This window comes from Erpetoichthys calabaricus, chromosome 2 (assembly GCF_900747795.2).
Source record: "Erpetoichthys calabaricus chromosome 2, fErpCal1.3, whole genome shotgun sequence".
Classification (NCBI taxonomy): domain Eukaryota; kingdom Metazoa; phylum Chordata; class Cladistia; order Polypteriformes; family Polypteridae; genus Erpetoichthys; species Erpetoichthys calabaricus.
The window spans coordinates 158,994,722-159,016,750 of record NC_041395.2 but is presented as its reverse complement, the minus strand read 5'-3'; positions in this window follow the sequence as shown (position 1 = coordinate 159,016,750).

Genomic DNA, 22,029 nt, shown 5'->3' with positions numbered 1-22,029 from the left:
AATTTACATGACACATAGGAAAATTAACCACTTAAGCTTGGCTTGTGCGGTCACTCAAAAAATATAAGCTTAAATCAAGCAGGTCTAAGCATTACCTTCAACAATCATGACAGAGCACAAAATGTTGTTTGAACTTTAAAAATAAATAATATTAAGTGTTTTTATTACAAACGTTAATAGCCCTCTCTTACTTTAGCCTTTGTAGACTAATGATACAAACCACCACTACATCCCAGTGATTTAACTTAAATAATACATTACTGCATTACATCAAGAAAATGATAACTAGTTAAGAGTAACTGTTATTAGTCTAACTTTCCAGAGATTTATTATGTTATGAATTTAATGTGCTCTGTCTAGCTCCATTCGTTTATTGCTAAGGTGGGCACAAGAGGTAACCAGTAACAAGCATTTTATGATTAATGAGTGGGTCATAGAACATGCAGATCACAAAGGATCTAATGTTCTGTTTAAGTTACTATGGGCTCTGGGAAATACTCGTAAATTAGCAATCGATCCTATGATGGAGTTACTATGTTGTTTGTACTTAAATTTTTTTTGGGAAACATACCTGTACATTAGTCTAGTTAGGTGCATTTGACCTGAGTTAGGAAAAATGTGTTTGATAACAGTAATCACCATGAAAATTGCAGTAAAAATTATTGATTTGTTTCTTTTGGGTAGAATTTTTTTTTACTTAACAATTTCTCATTATAATGAAATGTGTTATTTAAAATAAAAGTAGCTTGATTGAGTTAATGAATTTCTGCTCCTGAATGGAATCACATTATCTATCCATTCATTTTCTTGTCCACTTTATCACATGTGGGTTATCGGTAGAACAAAATTTTAAAAAAGCATGATTTCACTATGTACTGACACAAAGTCAATTTGCTGCATAAAATACAGACTCTAGCAGGAATTCATAAAAAAATCGGCAAAGACAATTCCCTAGACATGCCGTCCTCACAGGACAGCACCACATTTATGCCTCTAGATAGGAATATTTTGTAGACTTTCTTAAATTACTAAATAACAGAAATTTTCTTTCTTCTGTGCCACTCATATTCACTGAACTGTCAGCAAGTTCTGTAGAACAGCAACCCAGCATGTTTATTGGCAAAGCAGCAGGCTGTCCAATGAGTAGGAAATGAGATGTAAAGTGTGGGCCAGAGCAACACGGGATCGTAACAAGTGTCATGAAGAAAGCTGCAAACCAGTAATAACATTCACCCAGCAGATCTGCATTTACCCCTGAAAAGCAGAAAAACATTTTTCAAGAGACAAAGAGGAAAAGAGAGACAGTGACACCTGACACATTCCATTTTACACTATCAGAAATTTCTTCTCAACTACAGTAGCTGTCAGGTAACCCTAATGTGCCAGGCACTCAACAAACAGATCATGCCTATATAGATAAATGTGGTAACCATTAAATGTCCACTTTATTGCAGATCAAAACATGCTCCACACTAGTTCATTTTTTTTCTTCTTGATATGCTTTGATGACTTCTAACTTTTAAGCCTTTTGATGTAGGATGGTGGACGACATTTAGATCTGTAGATGAATAAGTTTCCATTAAAAGATTAAACATTTTTCAAACCTGCAGCTACATTTATTTTTTTCTGTTGCTACACTTTAAACCCAAAAGGGACAGTTAATTGTATTTCCACACTTGCATATATTTCAGTAAGACAACAATAACTAGAAAGAGCAAACAGATATCTTTTATGGCAATCAACACATATTTTTTTTGTAATTCTCATTTTTCAGCTGTATATATATATATTACTTCCTCAAAGTAACAAAAGCTCGTTAAACATGCAACAGCATTAGTTTCTAATACATTTAGTATACAATAAATGATTGGAAAGAGTTTACTTTCAAAAGATTGAGACATGGACATCAAAGGCATAATAATTCATTCACATCTCCAATAGAGGCTTACAGTAGGCTGCCAAGACAAAAGCCACAAAGCGATAAAAATTCAAACATATGTTTTATGGATTAATAGAAGGAAACCCTGAAAACCTGTCACTGGACACTTTGAAATTTGGGCCCCAGAATATGACTTTAATGGTGATAATGAAATGTGCTTAAAGCTAAGCATCAAAACTAAAGTCGGATTGCTTTCCCCTGCTTAATATACGGAAACGATATAAGCTTTATAAAGAAACATGCACCACAGCAACAAATGTTTCCCATACAGCTGCAGGCTTCTACAGTATATTAAAAATATTTCTAAACCATAACCAGCACACTGAGACAGAAGGATAGCTGAAGCAGACCTTCCAAAAAAAAAAAAAATGCATTACAGCTGACTGACTTGAAACAGCCATCCCACATTTGGCTTTAAGAGCCCCCCCGCCAAAAAAAAAACTCACACAAATGAATCTCAGTGAAAGTCTATTTCTGTATTATGCTAATAAGAGGTCACTGCATCCAAAAGCCTGTCCAAACCAATACATAAAAAACGTTATTCAAGTAGCGACATCCAGTCAATAAGTGGTTTAGAGCCAAACTTGTATTTAAATCGAGCGGTAAAAAACATTTAGGACTGTGTAGGAGAGGTTAAAGAACAGAGACAGTTTCCTGGGGTACATAAAAAAACCTCTTAGAAACGTGGGAAGGAATTCAGCTGAAGAAGCAGGTTCGGATAGAAATTCCCCGTAGCTATGGGACTCCTGTGAATGATCACCAGGGATCTTCTCAGACAAAGGGAGGATGGGGTATACCAGTACGCTACTAGCAGCCATTGATTCCAGACTCCTTTTAATGAACATTGTTCATTAATAAAAAGTGTCTAATCTAATACCCACAATCACCTTTAACCCTTAGCATAACACACAAACCATTTCAGTTCAAAAAAGCTGTGGTATTACTGGCATTCTTCTAAGTAATGCCTTTCAAAATGTTCTGGACACCATCCTTAGCTGCAGGGAGTAGTTCAGACTTTATTAGATTCTGTCATTATTATTTTTTGTTAAGTTGATGGCATGAACTAATAAAGTGATTTAGAACTTTTCTTTCTAATAAATACAGCTAAAACATTTATTAAGTGACCATTTGAGAAGGAACTGAAGGCACAAGCAGCATAAAGAGAAATTACTGAGAAACTCAATGAAAACAATCACAAGTACTGAGAACTTCATTTTTTCTTGCTGGTAACCTATGCTAATATATACTATAATAGGAGGGGGCAGCTCTTGACAACCAGGCAAACACCAAGAACGCAAAAAGTTAATAAGACAAAAATAAGCTCAGGGGATGAATAATCACAGTAATAATCTCACATATTAACAGAAAAGACAAAACAATAAAGCTGCTGCACCTCTTAGCCTAATACAGGTCTTCAACCTCTGTCTGTCTGGTGGGGTGGCTTAAGTACTTGCCCACCACAATACTACCAAAGGTCTGCACTTCTTACCTCCTGTCCTTCTCTCTTACTCTTGCCTCTTAACCCTGCACTCAATTGTGTTCTGGCTGTGAGGCAACTTAAAATTCCATCCCTGGTAACATCTGGCCAAGCCCTGGAAATAACTATCGGGATCAGAGGTGGCTTTCCATTTTTTCAAGGATACCAGGTTCAGACACATATGCCCTTCACTTTTAAATCTCCATTTGCCCCTAAATAGCCAGACCTCCAAAATAGTTTTAAAGAAGGGGCATCACAGTTCCTTACCTTTTTTTCTAGTGATCCCCATCTAGCCTCATCATTCTTTTCAAGAGTCATTTGGGAGGCATTGCACACTTCTACTCAAGCCACAATTCTCTCTTGTTCTCTCATGCTGGTGATCCTGGCAAAAGCCCTTTCAGGGTACTCAGCACACATATAAGGCAATTTGACTCCATAGGGTACTTATGCTTCAACACTCAAATATTTAAGGCATCTCTCCCTTTTATTGTACCATCTTCTCTTTCCCCTGTTGGACTCTTGTCAACCTTGTGTATTTTGATGCTCTTCCATTGTCAACATCTTGCCACATGGACACATCAGCACAATGTAAAGTAACATTTATAAAAACACTCAAAATAAGCCTTATAAATAGATATAGTAGGCACAGTTCTTGCATGCATGCCTGGCTGGCAAAGAATTGGTGGTATAAAGGAGCACTTGTATGTCACAGGACAACAGAAATGCTCAGGTGATTCTGTCCATGAGGGCTACTCACACTGCTGACCGGAAATCTCTTTTGGATGCTAGTGAAGGTTGACAGGAACTGACAATCTGCAATCAGTTGCTCCTGTTACACCATAGACAACACAGAGAGAAAGAGAAAAATGCCATGGATGACTAGCTGGAGCTAAAAACCAGTGTAAATCCTAAAAGGTGAACCATGGCCACCGTGGATACCCACATGTGGTCTCATGGTTTAGGTACAGCGGGGATAGACCAGTGACTGTAACTTTATTACAGACTTTTAACATTTTCTGTACTTGCCATTCAACATATGCTTGACTTTTTCACACCACTACAGGCTAAATTCTCCTGCATGTTATGACTGGTATCTTTCTATAATATTGCTTTCTAATTGCTATGAATATTTTGTGGTCTTTTTCGATGCCATCACGATTGTCATGTGTGCTGCCATTCTGCAAATCCTGTTGTTAGGATGTACTTTTGGCTGATGGTGGTATAGTGCCTGAAATCACTGACATGACAAGTTAGAAGATTGCCCGTCACTACCTCTCCTTAACTGAGTTTGTGAAGAAAAAAAAACGAAAAAAAAAAAAAACAACACAACAAAAAAACAACATTCATGTGTGGATTAATGATTAATTTTGCTATTTTGCTATTCAGATTTTCTGGTTCTTGACTTAAAGATCTTTTCTGGTTACTGTTCTCTGATGTCTCCTCTCCCAGTCATCATTTTAACATAAGTAGCCTTCCCTTAACACCACCTAAATCTTGAATTCTAAATTTACCGCCACACTGTACTGTTTTCTGAATCTCTGACTGGTTAAGCACATGCATACCGAGGTCTTCTCCAATCAAAAGGAAACAAGTGATGCTAAATATTAATAATTTAAGTGTGAATTTGTAATAATGGAGTTTGGAAGACACTGCAACATTATCATATAGGATGTTTAAATGTCAGGTCATGTGTCAGTCAAAATAGTTAGAAAAGGAGCACAGAAGAACATATTCAAATCAGGACACAGTTAAGTCATGTCAGAATCACACTTAATGTTTGGCAAAATCCTGATAAAAGCATAAAACCAAAACTTGAGTGCAAAATCAAAAGCCAAAAACAAAAAATTGAAGCTATACACTGATACTGTACTAGAAAACACTTGAGAAACTAGTTAAGTACAATTAAATAAACAATTGTAGGGGGCTGTTTATCTGATGACTGTTGTGTGGGTGTGTGTGTTTTTTGTATCATTGTTATTTTTTGAAGCTTTTTTATTTTTTCATTTATTTTTAACATCATGGTTATTAACCATTATTGATGTATGTATAGCATAACTATGCAAATTATGGTGTTTCTATTACCATGTTTGCACGTGTTGTTGAATGACGGCATAGTTGCCATTTTACAATGATTGTACAGGCTGAACTTTGTGTTATCTTACGGAAAGAAAAAGAAAAAAGTAATTTATCTAATTGTAAGAAACACATTAGTAATTCATTTTGTGACACTTTATTTTTTATTTATTATCATTTGTTTTTAGTTTTTCTTTATTTCAAACATAGAAGTACTGTTTTCATTAAAATAAAATATTGATTTCAATGAACAGCACATTTTCTTATTAATAGAATAAGTTTTGAGTACTGAAAATGTCCATCTGTTTGTGCATCTGTGAGTCAGAAGTAAAATAAAATTGTGGACACTGTAATGTGTAACACTGCACCACTTTTGGACCAATTAGAACGGACCAGTAGACCGATTGTTCTAATTATTTAGTCTTTAGAGCTGATTAGGTTTTGGGTGAATTCCAACCATTCAGTTTTTAAACTTAAAATGTTTTGAAGTTTGCTTCAAAACTAACAACAGCCAAACCACAGATTAGAAGCTTACAAAATTTGGCATACACATTTTGAACTTTGGGAAAAAAAACTTTTGTAAATTTTTACTTCAATGCAAAGCCTCAGCTTTATGTTTTTTAATTTTTCAAAGGCCTCAGATGCAGTGGTGGTATTGCATCTTGCATATATTTGGATAAATTCACACCATGCACTTTGTCCATATACAGAGAATGTCATTTGCAGATTTTTTTTTTGTTTTACTCTGGGTGCTAAACATTTTGTGGCTATGGACACAGCGCGCTGAAGAGCAATGTGGAATAATATTTGGTGTTTTCACAGTTGTGGTGTACTATATGGCAATGCACATTGTAAAGCCAGACTAAGTAAAGACCATCACAAGAGATTCAGCTCCAGAGCAAACAAGATTTTAAAGAAATGGATTACTTGCTTAGAATATTGTTTCCGCCTGACTTTGACATTTTATCCTTGTGGTTTGGCTTTACTTTGGAGTTTGGTTTTGGCCTGTTAACATGGTAAAATATAAAAAATATATCAAGTGTGATAACTCTGTTAGCAATCTTGAAGAGTTTTTTCTTTGCTGTAAAAGGAAGATTGTTTACAATCTCTGCCACTCCTTATAACACCCTTCCAAGAGCGTACTGGTAATGATCAGGTGGTGTTTTTCACTACGATTTACTTTATTTTTTAAAATATTTTTGACATCAAGTGACCTGGAAAGGGAGAAGAAACTTCTATAGATGAAAGAATTGTAATCAGAAAATGAAAACACCAGAAGAAGCAGCTGATATTGTTGTTAAAGGAACAGACTAGGACCTTATACCAAAAAAACTCACAGGAAAACAAAATGGAAGATGCTAAACCTAACTAAAACATTACCAAAGGTCCTTCCACTACCTTGTTTTAGTTACCCTTAACTAATTATAAAGTACTACATTATGTTTGATGAAAATTGAATAGTCTGAAGCCTGCTTTTGGGTTCTGCCATCTTATATATACAGACTTTGAGTCACATGGCCAGCTACTAGCAAAGCAACTATAAACAAAGATATACTGTATACAAAATTGAGGCACTATCAAAAATAAAATACAGAACAATGTCACCAGAAGAGTGATATACCTTATGAAAAGGTGTCACAGACAAGGTAAAAAGGTGACAGTCACATGAAGCAGGCCAGGACCTTTCCCAACCTGCCCAGGTGTAGCCTGACCCCAAACTTCACAAGCAGGCAGCAGCCTACACAGGCCCAAAAATTATGCTTAGCTTTAAAAACGAAAAAAGAAAACTTTAATTCTTCCAGAAAAATACAAACATACCCCACAAGATAGGGGAACTGTCACACCTCTGGTTTGTTAAGTCTAAACAAGAATCTTCATAAATGAAAATTCTGTTTTATAAAAAAGAGCAAAAATGAAAATACCACAAAAATAAGGGCAAAAGAATTTTCCTATAAAGGTAATCCAATGATAACAAGTTCAATCTATAATTTAAGGGCAAAAATCCATAAAAAGGAACAAAATATCAACAAAAAAAGAAAATCAAATAAAAAATACAAGATTGAATTCCAACAACACTCAGTAAGGTTGAGGATGTTCTTCAGCAGTGACAACAAGGTGGCCCCGCTACTTGTGGCTTTATCCACATAACACAATAAATGAATGAACACAATGATTTTCATCCACATAACACAATGAATGAATAATAATCAAACCTAACAGAATTACACATAAATATGAACAATAATAATTCAAAAATAACAAAACAAAAATAAATGGAATTTACACATAAGCCAAGGAATGTAGCATAACAATAATATATAAATACACAAAAAGAGACACATAAAAATTGATGCAACTGAGTAAATAAGCCAAAGGATGTCCACAATGGATATTCAATACACTAAATTTAAATTAAGGAGACTTTTAATTATACTTGTGTCACACATGTGCGATTGGGAGACAGCTAAAGGGCCTGAATGATAATAATTCCACACCAGACCAGGGGGCAGCAAGGTGCATTGACTTTCTCAATCCCTTGCAGACCATCCACGGCAAATCCCACATGGTTCCGGTGCCACTGATGCCGTCACTTCCAATCCCGGTGCCACTGATGACGTCACTTCCAATCCAGGCGCCACTGATGACATCAATTTCCAGTTTCTGACGCCACTGCTGACTTCACTTCCGGTCTCGGCATATAAAGCCGCCATCTTTAGCAACCAAAGTCAGTTCTGTTTTGGACTCGTAATTGTGAACATCGCGCAATTATTTAACCCTTTAATTAATAATTTAAAAAATAAGCTATTGAAAGGGGTACAGCTAAAAAAGTACTATATTAAAAAGTTACTGGATTGTGAAAATTATTTTTTATATATTTTCAAGAAAACAAAAGCACTATTTTCGTTCCTACAAACAGAAATTGATATATTTATCTATGTATACATAACTGAAAAATGATTAAGAGTACTGTTACAAAATTACCAATTGCCTTTAATTTTACCATTTATAAATCGCCTATAACTGTGTAAATCTCAATTTCAACCCAAACCCTTGCCTGGACCCTAGTAAGACAAAAGAACTTATTTGGTTTCTTACTTTATGAGACAAGCTGTTGTTTTTGGGATTTGTATACTCCATTCACACTTTTATGAAAACATTATTTTAATCATATTTCTAATCACTATGTAGCAAACCATTTTTATTGGGATATGGTTTTCAGTATTGATTTCTGCAAATGCTGCATCTGTTAGCGCAGGAATAATAAGACAAAAACACCGACCACAAACACATAGATCAATGCACTATGTAAACAGTACCTGCCTGCAGCTGCGCTTCACTCTTAACGCGAACAATAAAGAAGTAATACTATCCTTCTGATAGCTTTACATGCTCTTCCTCTCAATTGTAAAAATATGTTATAAAATAAGGGACCCAAACATATTAGAAATATATTTCAGGTATGTTGTGCTGGCACTTCCTTTAAAACTAATAAAATCAGCAAAAGGTTTATTGGAGGGAATCAGTACAGAATATTTTTCTTCAATTGAAGGTATACAGTAATACAAGTTAAGTTATTAAAACTTTTAAATTAAAGCTTGTATTTAAATTAGAAGTCAGCACTTCTTATTGGTGTGGGAAACACTTTATCATAGATGTCTCCAAATACAAGTAAACCACACTATTGTTTTTGCTTTTTTATTATATGAAACTGCCTACTACTTCACAGAATTGTCCTGGTAATTGTAAGTAGTGTCATGTAGAGGCTCAGGTAAGGAACTAGTTCAAGTCCTGCAACCAGCTACACATGAGATTCTAAGCAAGTGGCTTAACCTGGCATGTGGATCCTTTGGGAGGCTCGTACCCTCTCCACTATAGACAGACACATGAATCATAGCAGCCATGTAACAGAATTAAAATTTTCTCTTCTTTTTCAGCAGTATTATAACATTAGACTCTCAGTTCACATCATTTATGAGGTCATTTTTCAATGTCACCTGACCATTGCAAAGGAAATTATTTTTTATCTATTTTTTCTATGCATGTTTGTAATATATATATTCATATATATATATATATATATATATATATATATATATATATATATATATATATATATATATATATATATATATATATATTTGTGACATTTCTCATTTTCGTGTTCGAGTTTTTCTTTAAAATTAATAGCATTTTAACAATAAAAGGTGTGGAGACAGTTGAGGAGCAGTGGATCATGTTTAATATTGATTCATACACAGTTCAGGGCAAGTTCATCTCGAAATTCAGAAGCGATAAGAAACTCCACAGTCAATAAATAAGGAGCTGAAAAGGAGATGCAAAGAAAAAAAAGCTACATAAAACATAAAAGGAAGATAACTCTAGTGCTAACTGTAGGTTTATGACAGCAACAATTAAAAAGAGTATTAGGAAAGTTAAAAGGAAGTTACAAAGAAATATTACAGAAAAGGTAACAGATGAACCAAAGAGACTCTTTCAGTGTCTTAGTAGTAAAAGAACACTCAAGGCAGAATTCAAGTGCATCAAACTAAATATACTCATGATAAAATAACAAAAGCTCTAAATTCACTTTTTTTTAAGTTTTTACAGATGAAGATGTTGATAATTCTCCAGTAGGTAGAAGAACAGCTAAGGATTTGGAAACTGAAGAGGTTAAAGTGCTGCTTAAGCTGAATTCAAATGTAAGGTGGTTAGTTAGTACATACATAAAACCTTGACTTATATTTTTTGCAGATCACTGCACATTGGGGAAATTCCTAAGGATTAGATGCTAACAAATGCTATCCCTCTATAGAAACAGGTGATCAGGCTGATTTGACTTAAGTATAGGCCAGTAACCTTAACTTGCATCACAAATCAGTACAAGGGCCATTGCTGTTTTTAACTTATATCATTGATCTGAACAAAATTGTAACTAACATGTTGGTTAAGTGTGTTAAGCTAGACAGATTATAAGATGCTTTAGAGGCAGTGGAATAATTATAAATGTACTGGGAGAAAATTTAGAGTTGAGCAAATGAAATGTGATGTTTGTAAATATAAAGCGCTGCACATAGCAATAAAAAACTTAAATTTGAAGACAGAATTGGAGGTCTGTAATTTCAATATGAGATGGTCACAGTTTTCATTCAGCATCTGTAAATTGTTGAGAAGTTATTAAGGAGGCAAATAGCATGTTAAATATAGTATAATATGTTGAGTATTGATTAGGAGAGATTATTCTTAGTCTATACCAAGAACTAGTGAGGCCTTTTCTAAAACATTATATGCAGTTCTGGCTTCTATTACAAACAATAATACAGAAGCAATTGACAAAGTCTAGAGAAGACCAAGAAGACTGCTTCCTGACTATAAGGCATATCTATGATGTGTTAAAAAAGTGAGAAATACAGTATATTCCAAGTATTATTTTGAAATTAGGTCTTCAACAATAACACCGGACACAGATGTAAGCTAAATAGTGTGAATTTTGATCATGTGTTAAATTTTTTCTTCCTTCAGAGAATCAAACATGTTTAGAATGAGTTGTTATCTGGGTCAGTGCTTTCCAAACCTTTTCCATGTTGACCCCCACCAAGGACTTTAATAAAATTCTTCTTAATGCACCAAAATAATAATTAGGGAAACTTCTACTAATAATACATGTTTAAGAGCAAAATATCCCATATAGAATGTGTGAATATATTTCTTTTAATGGGTTATAGTCTGGGTCTTTGTACAAAGTTATTGAGTGTCAATAAACAGATTCCTATTGTTATTATAATTGCTGTTTTACTATGCTTAAATCATATTTTACATATTTGTTTGTTGATTAGAGTTTGTTAAAGAATTTAGTTTATTACTCAAGGCAAAGCTGCACACTGAATGAAAACTAACACTTTCAAAGGAAGAGCACCCAGCTAAAACAAAAATAACATGTTATATACCCATAAACTCAAACTACAGGAGCAAATAGCAGAGGAAGTGGTTGCATGTGCACATTACTTATTTCTATTGTGAGCTTTTGAAGCTTAATTTTTGGAGGTTAACGTGGAAGCCCTTCTGCAGATTTGTTTGTTCTATCTTCAAAGATGAAATTAAAACCCTGATGGAACACTCAGTTTGGAAAGCTCTAGTCTAGAATGGTAGAAAAAAAGTACATTAGTGACTGTCAAATCTTGACTGGATGATATTTTCCAAAGTCAAGTGAACAGGAGTTGATGAACTATTTTAGGCTGAATGGCTTATGTCTAGAGATCCCATTCTTGTGGTTTCATTTAAATTCAGTTCAGTGTTTAATTGTTTTAATGTTTTTTTTACTTCTATTTTAGTTTTTGTGCAGTTTTGTTTTATATTTAGTATTTTGATTATTGCTAGATGATAATGTAATCAGGATATGTGACAACTAACCACAATCTATATCATTTCCATGCATGGTGCAATGGCAGTCATCATGCATAAAATATTGGTTGCTGCAGGTTTTGTTTTTTTCACTTTCCTTTAGCTTATGGAAAACACAGATTTGAAATAATTTGTAAATACAACTTACAATTAAGAACCACAAACTTTATTTGACTTAAGAGGTTGGTAATCCTTTACTGTTTTTGACAATATGCTTCTTTTAAATATCTTGGTGTATATATTCTTTACTGTGATATAGTTAGCATTGTGATCATCCATCCTCAGCCACCAACATATTTTTGATCTAATAACTTTACGTACTGGCCAGATACAGTATATCTAATAATCTAGTTGCAGTTTCTGAAAGGAACCACCTTAAGTATACTATTTTAATCATTTAGTAGTCTCTGTTGATTGCAAAGTTATTACAGATGCCGACTTCTCCTTCCAGCAATTGCCTACTCACTTCATCCACATGCCTGCTGTGTTTGAAGTCAGCAGGTATTCATTTTACTTTTGTGCCCAATCAGGCAGGAGCACCAACGAAAAAGGAGAACCTCAAGCACCCAGAGAAGTGCTAATGTTGCAGTTAAGCATCCATTTTGAAGCCCTCAACTGTGTCAGCTGTCTGCCAGTGCTGTTGTTATTTTGGGGGACTCCATTGTACAAAACCTGGACTGCGCATCTTCTGGCTTGAAGACTTTTGTGTTCTGCTTTCCTGGGACACGTGTTTATTAAATTAAAAAAAGAGCTCTGTCTGTCCTCACAAAGCATAAAGATGCTGGTTTTATGGTTTTCCACGTGGGAACAAACAACATTCATAGTAGCAGGTTACAGGTGCTGAAAGAGGACTTTGGATCACTACTGCACATTACACATTAGGAGATCCCTGGAGTTTGATAATATTCTCAATTATCAGATCATATTTAGTGGTTGTTCTAGCACATCCAGCAATGTTACCAGTAAGGTGGAATATTTTTTTTTCTAAGGTGAAAGCTGCAGCTGACATAGTGGCGCCTGACAGTTTTGTTAAGAAACCCCCTAGCACTAATATACCTAGGAAAACACATAGAGTGTCAAATCTTAAGAGAAAATGCCATAGGGCAAAGCATAAATGGAAGAAAAGTAAATTACCAGTCCACTATGAAATATTAAAGACACAAATAACTGAATATAACAAAGCAGTCCTTCTTAAGCTGCAGTCCTGTTTTATAAAATTATAAATGATAATGCTAGAAACCCAAGAGTTTTATTCTCAACTATTGATTTGTTCCTGCCTTGTGCCCTGTGTTGGCTGGGATTGGATCAAGCAGACCCCCGTGACCCTGTGTTAGGATATAGCGGGTTGGAAAATGACTGACTGACTGACTGATTGTCTTCTAAACCCAGCTCATTCAATGGAATGCCACCTGAAAACATCTAGTGAAACTTGTAAGGCTTTTGCCACATTTTTTAAACACAAAATAAAAGATATTAGAATAACATAAAACATCTCTCCAAATTGTATCTTGTTGAACTTGTTTTGGAGAATTAAAATTCCTTCACTGCAATAGGGTTTCCTGAAATCCATAGAATAATTAAAACTAAACCCTTGCACTTGTGTCCTTGACCCAGTCCCAACAGGGTTTTTCAGAGAAATCTCTAATGTTCTGATTAATAGTGTACTTGACACATCATTAGATACGGGAGTCTGTTAGGTTAGACTGTAAAGACTAGACTTCCCAGATTAGACTTCTAAGGACTGCAGTACATAGAACCTGGCTTAAGAAAAATAATCTTGACTTCTCTGTACTTGACAACATTAGACCTATTTCTAACCTGCCTTTTTAAAATAAAATTCCTGAAAAAAAAATACTATTTAAATAAACATTCTATTCTTGATAAGTTTCAGTCAGGTTTTTGAACAAATCATAGTATTTTTAGTGCACTAGTTAAAGTAATACATGACTTGCAGGTTAGTCTGAATAGAAATAACATATCTGTTCTTGTTCTACTTGACCTGAGCATGCATTTGACACCATAGACCATATTATTCTAATAAATCACCTTAGATTCTATATGCTTGCCTCTCACACAGTGTTTTACAAATGTTTCGCTCTTATTTTACAGGAGGGAAAGTTATTTGTTATTTGTGGTGATTATTTTCAGTCTTTATGCGCACATTATGAAAGATTACTTCAAAACACAAGGTGAACTCTGACAGCTATACAGATGATAAGTAGCTTTACCTGTCTATAGCACCTGATGACCCTAACGCTTTGGGCTGTCTGACCCGATATCTGTGTTGTATTCCTGATGGATGAATAGTAATTTCTCCAAGCTAAATAAGTAAAAAAAAACTGAAATCTTAGTCGTTAGTCAAAATGAAAATAATAAGGGAATTAGAAATAATCTTGATTTCTTAGCTTTATAAGTAAAGGTAGAAGTAAAACATTTGTGTAAGTGTAAAAATTGTATGTGACCTAAACTTTAAATTGCATTTAAGGAGCATTCCAAAAGTTAGACTTCTTATAACACTGCAAAATGCTGAGAAATGAATTCACACTTTTGTTTTTAATTGGTTATACTGTAATGCACTTCTAACTGGTCTATCTAAGACAGACATCAATCGGTTGCAGTTAGTCCAAAATACAGCAGCAAACATTTTAGCTAGAAATATAAAATCTGAGCATGTGTCTCCAGTTTTAGCGTTGTTAACTGTGCCCTTTAAAATTGACATTATAATACTACTAATATTATACAAAGCCTTAAATAATCTTGCTCATTCCTCTTGGAGTGCCAATCCCCATTAATTCCAAGTCGTAACCTTACATTTTTTAATAGCAGCCTGCTTATGATTCCAAGAGCTAAGCATAAAAGAAGTGGTGAGGCAACCTTCTGATGTTATGCACCAAAAATCAGAAATACTTGTCCAACAGAGATATGCCAGGCTAACATTGTCGAAGATTTTAAAAAATATTCCTAAAAAACAACTTTTTCAATTTGGCTTTGTCATAGCTACATTTTTGTTCTACTCTTAATAAAATAAACATACACAGAAGTTTAACTGGATATATAATACTTGATCCCTAAGCATTGGTGCAGCACCACATGGCTAATTAACATGCATAAATCAGTCTTAAAGGAACCCACATCCTCTCAGATTCAAAATGAGACCATGTGAAATAATAATAATAGCAACAGATTTAATAATTGTTTACAGGGTATTTTTATTTTTCTAACTGAAGAAAAAAGTACAAAGGATCTGCACAGATTCATTGAAAACAAAAAAAGACATGCCAGCTCTGTCCAATGTACCAAAAGATTTGCAAGCTGTGTATAACCTACAAAAAGATGTGCCAGCTTCATCCTGATCTGCAAAAAGAACTAAAAGACCAAAAAGATGTGCCAGCTGGGTCCAATCTACAGTATCTGCAGATTTTTCTTTTCTTCCTTCAAAAGTATAAAAGCACCCTGTAAATATGAATAAATCTTTAGTTATTATTATTTCACAAGGTTTAAAGGTTTGTTGCACAACCATTCAGCCTGTGCCCCCTTTTTTCACATGGACTGCAGCCAGTTAGAATGAAACAAGGTGGCTGCGCTTCCAGACACGAACACTTAAAATTTGGTTTGTGCTACCCATTTTGTGGAACAACCAATCAGTACCCAGAATATTGGAAATTTGTGAGTGCAATGATAAATAACCTTTTGTAATTATTGCTAGTTTGTGGCCATTTGTAGTATTTTCTTTGTGGTTATTGTTCTATCTTTGTCTTTTGTTGCTTAAGGCAGGGTGGTGCAGTGATTAGCACTGCTGCCTCACAGCCCAGTTTTCACATTTTTAACCATAGATATTAGCCCAGCATAGTTGGCAAATGCTTCCTTAGCCCTCAGAGACACTTAAGACCATCACACCAATATAATCTACCCAAAATTAGTTAATTTCCTCCTTTTCCTTTGACTTAATGCATTTTGCCAAGTTCGGCCAAGTTTCTGAACATTTCTGCAATTTTGCTGAATACGTGGTGATGCGAACTCAGTTGGGTTCGCTCATCACTTGTTTTGGGTAAGAAAAAGTTATCAATTTATCAAAATTATTAAAAGAGCAGCAAAGAACTGTAATATTTCAATACAGTTACCATTATTTATTACACACTTCATTCATGCTCTGATAAAATATTTTAACACTATCAGAAACTATGTGCGCAATATAGCCATGTAAACAAATACGTAACTAATCTGTAGTTCCCTTACCATTTCACCACAGTTACTCTGCTGTTGGTACGTCTTTTTCAATATTCTTTTCAGTACTTGAAATGATTACTTACTGAATTGCTTCAGGAACTTATATTTGGACTTTTAACATGATGTTACAAATGCATCCTAACCTTTTTGTCTTACAGGTCTAAGCTTAGTTGGGAACATACAGAGGAGCGTCATCCTGAGGTTGAAATCTGCCATACATTTACCAGGGGAGACTCAATTGGTGAACAATACCTCAGTCTCCCTCATCCCCTCTTATGCAGATCACAAGTAAACTAGTAACTGCCAGAAGTTCAATAACCTCTAATAGTGGAGTGGAGGAAAAAGAGGAAGAGGGAAAATGGGAGGAAAGAAATAAATCGAAGTTGAGGAGAACAGATTAAAATGAAAAGACAGAGAATTCAACATTTAAAAAAAAAGCTCGATGAATGAAGAAATATCCAGATGACAGGTTTACCCACACCAGACTTCTTCTCAGAGGTAAGAATTACCTGAATAATGTTACATGTTGACTTCGTATGACTTTATTTGGACTTCATTTTTCAGTTACTCTTCAACATATATAACCTGCAAAATTGTGATGCACTTTTACTCCTTATTGCTACAAAATAGGAGTTAAAGTATAATTACATGTAATATATACTGTATAAATGTTTAATTACTGATCACTTCTTAGATTTGAACTTCATGATTATGGTATTATTGAGCTTCCAAATGCCATCCACACAACTGACTGCAAACAGATTACATGCAATAAATTATATTACTTGAAAGTACAAATTAACAATAAAATACATAAATTATCTGCAATGTGTTTTCTTGGTGCAAGCTTAGGCATGCCTCTCATTCTTTTCAAATAGCACATTTTGTGTACCACACTTTCCAAATAAAATTAAATAGAGAAAATCGAGAAGATGTGATGAGAATCCTCCTCTCATAATTGCAAATAAAAATGCTAAACCACGCTCCGTTCCCACCAGCTTTAATGTCAGTGAGAGGAGAAACTGCCTTTGATTAAGATTTTAAATTGTGCTCTACAACCGTATAGTACACTGGGGTCAAAAACAAAAGTAACTACTGACTTGACAATGTATGTCATTTTAAATATTCAGCATTTGGATTACAAACCACAATATTTCAAGAAGTTTCAAAAAATGTCACAATTTCTTAATATTTTCCATTGATTTACATTTATTTGATATTTTTGTTTCCAGTTCATAGTACTCACTTACACTACAATACTTACACTACAGTTAGTGACTATTTTATAACATTAATTGTCAGACACATATACAGTATACACACACCAGTTTTAGTAGATTTAGTTTCTTCAACAATGCCCGGAGAATTAATTGATGAATTGAGCATAAATGTCAATATTTGCATGCTTCTGGAAATGTTGATAAATGTGATCCAGTGCCTTTTGCAGAGCTCCTTCAGTGTCTTTTCACTCATATAAAATTTTCTGTGGCAAAACTTTCTATACAGCACTACTGGTATATAGAATATACTTCATTTGTATTTGACTACAACTGTTGAGTCAAATCATGTATTTAGAGCATTTAACAATAACACTTTATTGGCCCTGCCTCGTAGTATGGAGAATAGGTTTCTCGTCCCAGGTTCTACATGCTTGGGGTTTCCATGTTCTCTCTGCGTATGCGTGGTTTTGCTCCCAATGTCCAAAGACATGCAGGTTAGGTGGATTGGTAATGCTAAATAGGCCTTAGTGGGTGTTTGGTGTGCGACCCTGGTCTAGATTAAGTTAGAAAAGTACATGACTTCAATGGCCTTTAGTTTGTTCTGTGCTTGCTTTGCTTTTATGCTTTTAGAATTAGATATGAGTATGATCTAGGCATGCTCTAAAGCAAGTTAGAAAAATAAAATAATGTCAGATTCTGTCTATGTACCTCTAAATAATTTTAATAGATATTACAAGTAACATTTTAATTAGATCAGCTGTTCAAGGACCAACAATGGTATGAAATGAGTAAGTACAACGTATGCCTTAAAATTAGCAAAACAACTGTACTAACCACACAGCCAGATAATACAATATTTTATCAATGCTGTTAATCTACAAATATATTTTTCACAATAATACAGAATAAATTTGATTTGTGTCAAAGCACACTGAATCATATGGCATGAGGTGAGACAAAGAAAGGACAGTCAGTCAAAAAAGAGACTTTAAACATGAACATTATCATTTCACTGTTTAAGCATTCTGCTCTGCCTAGTGTCAGAGTTCTACAAAGTTCAAGCCGACTGTAGTATTTAACATTTCCTCCAATTAATTGTAAACAAATGAGCCATGTTCTAGTTCTCAAATGCCCCGGACCCTTAGGTCATTCAGGATGAAAGAAAGCTTCATAAAGGTAAAAATTGGCAGCTTCTGACACCCTCATTATTAGTATGTTTATAATTTTACCATTGCAGCCCATATCCAATCTGACAAGTCACGCAGTGATTAAAAATCGGAATGCTGCAGCAACAGTGTTAGAATTAGGATCAGTGACTGGTTTAACTCTCTCTGACAAGGAAAGCCTGGCGAATGACTCGTTTGCAGTCAGTAGGGAATCTTCAGCATCAATGCCTTTACCCAATCTGAACTGACAGGTTGCTTAACTAGAAGCGTGCAGCAAGGAGTCCAGCAACTGCAGGGAGAGAAAAAAGAAGTTTTCTTTCTTTGTTTTATGATCCAGAGAACAATTTTACCACAGATGATATAATGTTTTGGCACCAGTAGAAGGCAAAGGGAGACTACTGAATAACTCTCCAGCCTCAATGAATAGAAAATATAGCATAACAGAAATATATGATATATTTTATCCATTAATAAATCTTAATACATTGTTGTTAGTAAAAAAAAAAGGTTTTGCACTACCCATGGGATTTTAAAGGAGGTAAAAGGTGTGATTAATATATGTGAAAGAGATGGTTAGACACTTTTTCTGTAGAGAGTTTTATTGTTTGCCATGCATTTATTTGTCATACATTGTATGTGAGCATTTAGTAATAATACTTCAATGGTCCTTTTTTCTTGCCAATACTAGCGAATAGATAACATAATGCTAACTGGCCACTTTTACACCAAATAAAGGCATACAGGCATCACTCATGTGTGAACAGGAAATTTGTTTAAAACTTAATTCTCTTCCTATTGCTTTGAAGCACAGCACCTGCAAGTGGCTGCACTCCATTATGAGGAGAACTCAAATTTACAAACGTCTAACTACATGATTACCCCTTACAGTACAAGAGAGTACATAAAGTAAGGGGAAGGCTGTTGTTATGTAATTGGGGGTATTAATGATAGAGGTATATAACAACAGAATCCAAAATCACAATAATGGTGATGACCTGTCACTTGAGGCACTACAATGTAAAAAAAAAAATTCTTTAAAACTGCATGTGACTTCTTATTGTGGGTGGTAGTGGGAGAACGGGGGTTTAATAAGGGACCATTTTGACTTTGGAAAGTCATATTAAACACCAATGATTATGTGGAAAAAACAGAAGTGTTTCTTTGCTGTCTGTTCAAAATGTGACAAAGTAACAGAACTGTAACATAACTCACATATAGGTAAAACACATCAAGGAAATATTAAATAAAAAGAATAAAGATGTTTATGCTCAGGTTATACACAGCATATACATTATATGACAGCTACACTTAAAACAAGTAAGAATTTTACCGGTCACTGTTGCTTGATAGGTTTTGAACCATTCATTAAAGGAAAAGTAGCTAAAGGAATCAAGAATAAAGTGTGTATTGAAAATAAAAGACAGAAAGGAAGGTGTATATAAGTATACAAAATTAAAACAAAACCCTAGTTACACATGTGGACCTAGCTACCATGAGGTTTGCACCTCTGTAGACCAAATGAGATGACTAGCTCAATTTTTGACATTTCCAGTACACCATATCACTTGTATTTTCCCTGCTTCCATCACTGTCTCTCTCATAACCTAACCTATACCTAAGTAACTTCTTGTCCCATTTTCTACACCTGAATACAGGCTCCCATATGGTTGTGGCATTTCTAAGACTTTCTAAACATCAGGTAACAATTTTGCCCAGTTGGTTTTGGGGGTCTGTGCATTCTGCCAGCATTAGTAAGTCTTAAAGGTCTGGGTCTCTCAGGCAGCATCTGAGCTGTGAACAACAGGCTGAAAGGTAAAGACCTGCTTTCTGCTAATCCTTCCAAACCTCACCCTTAAATAGTAACATGCTCCCTGATCTCCACAGTTGAAATCATAAATCATTAAATCACCTATCTGTAAGGAAAGTCAGTATTGTGGCCTTCTTTGGCCTCAGTCTGTCCTTGAATAAAGGGCCAAACACCCCATCCCATGCAGAGTCACCTGCCCTTTGATATTATGAGGAATCATCTTTGAATCTTCCTCATGATGTCACTAGCTTTGTCCTGCTGTAATGTACTACTTACAGGAAACCTACTGTATGCATAGGGCCTACCGACGACTGGCTATGTCCCTTTATCCGCAGTAACATATGGAGATGCACTGCAATTACCAGTGTGAAGATTCCCTTCTCTCAGAAGTCTGTGTCTGACACTGGGTATGCTCTTTGCCATCTTGCTTCCACCTCTTGACTGGGTACCTCTGCCTGATGAGCACCACTTCCTATAACACACACATATTTGTACACGCATATTTTAATAAATATATGCACTACTATCTTATGGCCTGTCAAATCATATGAAGCTAATATGGAAAGCACAAAAATTTTGAGATTAAACATATTCGTGCATTTTGGAAAATGTTTCCATATTCTGTATACAGTGGATTTTTTCACTTAAATGTAATTTTTTGATATAAATGATGTTTTCCAAATTTCATGATCACAAAGTATTATAATAGGGAACACATTTTTTGTTGAGTTAGATCTTACACTTGTTTTTTACTAATTTTTCGGTGGTGAATCCAGAAATGACCCCAGTTTTTTGCTATCACATCCAGTTTTTACAATACAGGGTACCCTCCATTTTTGTCAAAACACATACAAATTTTACATACAATGAAAAAATAATGAAATAATAACTTGAATGTACTGTTTATTTAAATTTCTTTTGTTCATACAAAGGATTTATTGTTACTCTATGACATTTTTTTACAGTAAAACATTTGAAAATTAATCGGGTAAGCAGTTAAGGTAAAAATTTACGCTTATAGCTTATTCTGGAGTGTTCAGTGTTAGGACAATCTCGCCGGATGCTCCAACAATAGTCAGTCATCATATGTAGATCCCATCTACCCTGATACCATCCTTCCATGACCTTCAAATCTTGGTGGAATCGTTCACCTTGCTCATCACTGACTGCACCAAGGTTTTCTGGGAAATTAGAAAGATGGCTATGCAGAAAATGCACCTTGATGCTCATATTGCAACCAAGCATTTTGTAGCTCTCCAAGAGTTTCTGGACAATTTCTGTGTAATTATTTGCTTGTGTGTTTCCAAGAAAGTCCTTGACAATGGCTTTGAATGATAACCAAGTATTCTTTTCGACTTCTGACATTGTCCTGATGAAATGTTCATCTTTGATGAGCTGCCGAATCTGTGGACCATCAAACACACCGGCCTTTATTTTTTTCAAATGACATGCTAGGAAATGTCAAAATGAGGTACTTGAAACAGTCTCCTTCAGTTGGCAAAGCTTTAACGAATTGCTTCATCAGACCCAGTTTCATGTGCAGAGGCGGGAATATAATATTCTTTCTATCAACAAGTGGCTCAAGTAGAATGTTTGGATCATCTGGTTTTAGGGCACATCTTGGAGGCCAATTCCTTTCCACCCAATGCCTCTCACGAGCTCTGCTGTCCCACATGCACAGATAACAGGGATACTTGGTGTATCTGCATTGCTGACCAAGA